Raw genomic sequence first — 6000 nt, 5'->3', positions numbered from 1 at the left:
CTTAACTCTTCCACACCAGCTAAACAGCCAGATCCTTCATACCAAACACTTCCACAGAGGACTGTGCAATTTCAACAAGTCTTAATCAGCAGAGCATTTATAATTAATATACCTTCTATTATAAGTTAAAAAGTAAACTAGACCATGGAAGCAAATAGCCTTTGAACAAAAATCTTTAATGTCAGCTTGTACATGTATGTCTGATGAGGACAGAGAAAATTCTTAAAGCTTGCTTGGAGAATTCCAAACATGTTTTGAAATGTTTTATAACATAAGTGATATAGCACATCTACTCAAAAACATCTCTGACACAACAGAACTTTCTTGTTAGAAAATCAAAAGTGATAAGCAGACCAACCCATTAGACAAATGAAATTTAGACACAGATATTGAAAAACTGGCTTACGTTAAAGATAACATGTTATTTCAGTGCCAGATATATGATACATTCGAGCAAGTTGTTGGCAAAAGAGGCTGTTGATGTTCCCAAAGCACTTACAGGCTATTACTGTCGAGGCCCTCGGATGCCCACCAGAACTACATGGTAAGACTCTGTTGCTGAAGACTCCACATGCTTGGGCTGCAGATCGTGGAGAGATCAAGCTGGAGCTAAGCTGGAAGCCTCCTCCCTGTTGACTGTCAGGATTCTGTACAGAGCTATGCAACCTGTTGGGGGAGAAAAGTCATCAACAATGTTATCCCACAGTGGACCCTCCAAATTTTATGGCTGGCCAGCCAGGCCAAATGTACCAACTGGTACAATGGTGGTATGTTTGTTATGAGAGAAACCAACTGCTGTCTGGACTTGAGGCCCACTCCACAGGAGGGAATTCCTGCCTGCTACGGAAAACCTAATGAAAAGCCTATGGCTTGGGAGGTTATCAGCTCTAGTGGGAAACACTACTACTGTTATTTGAATAAATGGATAAATTATGCCCACAAAACTGCCCTCTATATACTTATGTTTATACTAATATATTTGCGCTGTTGTCACTTTTGGTTAGAGAGCTTTCTCTTTTCAGATATTTTGAGTCACTGGGGTGACTCAAAGCTCACCAAAGTGCCAAGAAGAAGGGACAGTATTCAGCATTAAATGAAACATCTCTATCACATCTTCCAAGACTCAGAGATCATTGTAGAAAAGGGTTAGTGAGCTAAATTTTGTGTCTTCCAGACACAAAGTGGCTTTGGTATTCACGACTTTACAGGGGCTAATGCTACCTATCCAAGACCTGCATAATAGAAGAGGAAAAAATGATGACATCAAAACAGAAGAGAGACCAATTGGAAAGAAAAAGGTACTAGGTGGCAGGGGAATTTGGGAGAGGCAGGGGGAAAGGTTGGGTGGTGGGAAGAGATCATGGTCATGGTATATTATTACTGCCAAGGCCAACAGTAATTTCCCAAGCAACACATATATCAAGATATGACCTCATAGCTGGGTGTGGTGGCACAAGCCTTTAATTCCAGCACTCGGGAGGCAGAGGTAGAGGATCGCTGTGAGTTTGAGGCCACCCTGAGAATACAGAGTGAGTTCCAGGTCAGCCTGGGATAGAGTGAGACCCTACCTCAAAAAAACAAAAAAAAAAAAGATATAACCTCAGCACTTAGAAACTTATCAACAAGGAATTACCCTCAGGTATGTGAACTTTCCTCCCTTTTAGTAGGCTAACTTCCTGTTTCTCTTCATGCTTTGCTACTTCTCCATCCATACTGATGCTTTCTCCTCATTTCTCATACATTTATTTACTAGTTGAGCCCGTGTGTCCCTTTTAAGGCTTCAAAAATGGATCTCAGCCCATCTTCTCTTCCTTTTTACTTAGTCTCAATTCAAAGTCTCCAAATGCCTCCTGCCAACCTTCACTTTGATATCCAAGTCTCTAAAACAAGACTCGGTCTCACTTTACTTTCCCGAATTTCCCCTCCAGTATCTTCCCATATTAGATTCATGATCTCTGCATGCTTCCACTCTCCCACGCTGACGCAGTGCTGAATGCTCTGGATTATACCTTACAGGCTGGCTCTCAGACTTTACCTTTCCCAAATCTTTTTTTCTTTTTTTTCCTTTTTAGAATTAGGGTTTCACTCTAGCCCAGACTTTCCTGGAATTCACTATGTAGTCTCAGGATGGCCTCGAACTCACAGCAAACCTCTTACCTCTGCCTCCCAATGCTGGGATTAGAGGCATGCACCACCATGCCAAGTTTTTTTACAAACCTTTTTTACCAGGCTCTGCACTAGACTGTCACTAGTCTTAATCTCAGCCAATGCAAGAGTCTTAACCTGTCTTCCCCACTTGCTTTTTCCTACTTCCAGTCATCTCTTGGTTTTTCTTCATAAATCTCAACAAATCCATTTTTGCCCTCTCCCTCACCTGCTTCCAGGACTAAGTCAGATTTAACCAGAGTGGATATCCAAGGTCTTTCCCATCAGTGTCATTCTCTGCAGTCTTCTCTGTGCTCTTCAGGACATTTCTCTTTATGCTGCAAACTGGCCATGATTTTCTGTCATTCACATGTGTTGTGTCCTAGTGCTGTGTGGCAGATTCTCTGAATTAAAATACTCTCTCCTGAAGATAGGGGGGGAAAAAAAGAGGTTCTGATTCAGGTAAAGATATAAACTCAAAGGTCATACAACCAGTCCCCAAGGTTATGTGAATTAGAAATAGGGTAGTTGGGTTGGGAGGAAGGAAGTTCCAGAGACTCAGGACATCAACAAGTCTGAGAAAGAGTTGTAAGACCCTGTTCTAAGGCTACATAAAGAGGAAACAACTTGGGCTGGAGAGATGGCTTAGCGGTTAAGCGCTTGCCTGTGAAGCCTAAGGACCCCGGTTCGAGGCTCGGTTCCCCAGGTCCCACGTTAGCCAGATGCACAAGGGGGCGCACATGTCTGGAGTTCGTTTGCAGTGGCTGGAAGCCCTGGCGCGCCCATTCTCTCCCTCTCCTTCTATCTGTCTTTCTCTCTGTGTCTGTCACTCTCAAATAAATAAATAAAATGAAATGAACAAAAAAAAATTTAAAAAAAAAAGAGGAAACAACTGCTTGGGGGTGAGGCTTTCTGACTGAGCTGCCTGCAAGTTGTGCTGAGTCAGTCATGAGTCTAAGCAGCTGTGGGGAGGTCATCACCCAGGATGGGATGAGACTTCTAGGTGGTGCAGCCACCTTGGGGTCTCCATTACTCCTGTAAGAAGCCCCTCACCCTGCTCTATAATTAATCCCAATAAATTCATTAGTTCACCAAAATTAATTTTGGTGTACTCTTCCTTTGATCTGTTGTCTGTACCCTATCTTGGGTGAAAACATTTATGTCACCTCCAGGGATAAAGTTTCTCACAACACCTATGTATAAAATGCCTGATTGTCCCCATTCTATCTTTTCCTCAACCTGTAAAACTTATATATTTTCTTTTTAAAAAAATTGACCACATGTCTGTCACCTGGCTAGAAAACCATCACTTAATTTCCTTGGCATTCCAACAACACCTCACTGGACCATACTTGCAAGAGCCTAGAAAGCATCCTGTGGGAAAGTAAGCTCCACAGCACTAACAGGAGCTCCCCAGGACTGGCTCCCTAGGAAGCAAGCCCTCAGAAACTGCTTTTGCCAAAATCACTTACTCCTCACTTGGGCCCACAAAGTAACTCAATGCAGGATAAGTTTGTCTGACATCTCTGCCTTTGTTTTGCATGTTTCCTTCACTCAGGCTGAAGGCACAGAGATAAGTCCTTGCCAGTAATCTTGGATCCCCAGACAAATAAAACCTACATACCTCAAAGAACAGGAGTAATTATCCATGAAAGTAAGATTCTGTCAAATGATGACTGAGAGAAGGACTTCAAGAGACCACCTTGCAGACCCAGAACTGAGACAGTGATCAACCAGACCACACCGTGACCTGCACTGCTTCATTAGCAGATCCTTTACCCCTCCCTTCTACTCCAGTTCTTCTTCTATTTAAACCTAAAGATTATGCTTATGTCAGTACCACAGAGATGGACTTGGAGTCACTGGACCCCTTCATCTTCCTCTTCCCAATGTGGATACATTGACTAAACTCCCAATATCATGCGTATACTGTGCTTTTCACCGTCATTTGTTGAATTAGTGTATTATGAGTGGGTGACACAGCCTTGCTTATTGGAACTACCAGAACCCAAGCTTTGACCTGAAAACCTTGTATACTTTATTCCCAGCATCTGACATTTTGATATGCTTGTATACATACATACATATTGCATGCACACACATACACAGAGCTTATACACACACATACACACACACATATATATAGTATGACATTGGCCAATTAATGTTTTTTAGGATATTGTGTGGGGTATGAAAAGCACTTCAGTGACCTGAATGTAACCTCTACCAGTGAGCTCTGGTCTAGAAAGTACTAGAAAATATATTAGGCTTCTACTGGAAGGGGACACATCTTCCATGAAAGGGGGAACTATTTTGTCTCAAATTTTGTTTAATTGGTATATTCCAGTTACCCCAGGATATTGCAGTCAGGTTCGCATTGCCAGCAGAAATCACCCAATCAGAGCAGATTTTTGGGGGGGGGGAAAGAAGGGGAAAGGATTTATTTTGATTTACAGACTTGAGGGGAAGTTCCATAATGGCAGAGGGAAATGATGGCATTAGCAGAGGGTGGGCATCACCCCCTGCCCCACATAAGGTGGACCATAGCAACAAGAGAGTATGCCAAACACTAGCAAGGGTATACTAGCTATAACACCCATAAGCCTGCCCCCAACAATACACTGCCACCAGGAGGCATTAATTCCCAAATCTCCATCATCTGGGAACCTAGCATTCAGAACACCTAAGTTTATGAGGGACACCTGAATCAAACCACCACCTTCTACCCCTGGGCCCTATAAACTGATAGCCACCCACAATGTAAAATGTAATCCATTCTTCAGTCCAGCTTTATAAGTTCCCATATTTTTATTAATCCTAATGATGTTCAAACATCCCCATAATCCAAGGTCTTTAACTGAGCCATAATACCAAAAAAGTCCCTAAAAAAAAAAACCATAATGGCACAGAATAAACACTCACACTGCAAAATATGGCATGGGACATAGCAAGAAAAATTTTCAATCAGTACAAGATTTAAACAGGTCAAACATCAAACTCTGTAGTTCCAAATCCAACAACTCTAGTCAGTGACAAATCTGATAATTCTAATCTGCAACAAGTTTCTGGAATTCCAATCCACCCCTCTAACAGTTGGAAAACTTCATCCAAGGCTGGCTGGCAGCTTTTCTTAGCAGCAATCTCATGGTCCTAGCATCTCCACTGAAACCCATGGTTCATCCTCATAGCTCCATCAGGTCTCCATTCAGGCACCCACCAAACCTGCTTCACACTGCCCATGGCCATTTCCAAAACACAAGACGATGTTGCAAATTCAATGACCCTCTCTTTCCTGCATTTCTCATAGTCCATAACACCAGGTGGAGTGACAATTTGTTATTCCAGAGGTGAACAAAGCAGACTTTGAAGAATAGGACACTCCTTCAACATTCATTCTCTTTCAAAAGATTCTGCATTTTTTGTTGTCCCAATGTATGTCAGCTGGCCCAATCTCAATGGTTGTAATCTCTCATACAATTGCAGCTGAATGGACAGAAAGTTCTGGCCCCAAAGATTTCATTTATTCTGTGCCATATCCCTCTACTCACACCAGCCCATTTCTACACAATGCAACCCTGCACAACTTCTCAGGACACAAGCATAACAATAAGCCTCTCACACAAACTGCTTATAGCCCAGACCAAGCAAAGCTATTTCTCACCCTCATCAGCCATACTTCACAGTCCATAATTCTTACTACATTCAGGTCTTTCAACTCTGACCAGAATAGTCCATCAAGCTGTACTTATAGCACTAAAAGGCATCTCTTAGGTCAAGGTTTCAAATTCTTCCACATTCCTTTTGAAAATCAACTCCAAAAGGCCAAAGCCACACAGTCAGGTGTCTAGCAGAAAC

At 42.4% G+C, this 6000-nt stretch overlaps 1 long non-coding RNA gene across 1 annotated transcript in view; it reads right to left on the bottom strand.

The window, feature by feature from the left end:
• Positions 1 to 472: 472 nt before the first annotated feature.
• The window catches only part of LOC123458604, a 76675-nt gene continuing 71147 nt past the window's right edge, over positions 473 to 6000 (bottom strand). Inside the window, exons 2-3 of the long non-coding RNA XR_006635738.1 lie at positions 2375 to 2569; positions 473 to 666 (exon numbers count right to left, since the gene is read on the bottom strand). This is a non-coding gene — a long non-coding RNA (uncharacterized LOC123458604). The remainder of the gene's footprint in view (positions 667 to 2374; positions 2570 to 6000) is intronic.

The sequence above is a fragment of the Jaculus jaculus genome, chromosome 2 (assembly GCF_020740685.1).
Source record: "Jaculus jaculus isolate mJacJac1 chromosome 2, mJacJac1.mat.Y.cur, whole genome shotgun sequence".
NCBI classification, from domain to species: domain Eukaryota; kingdom Metazoa; phylum Chordata; class Mammalia; order Rodentia; family Dipodidae; genus Jaculus; species Jaculus jaculus.
Note: the sequence above shows the minus strand (reverse complement) of the source record. Positions and strands in the feature narration are given on the sequence as shown.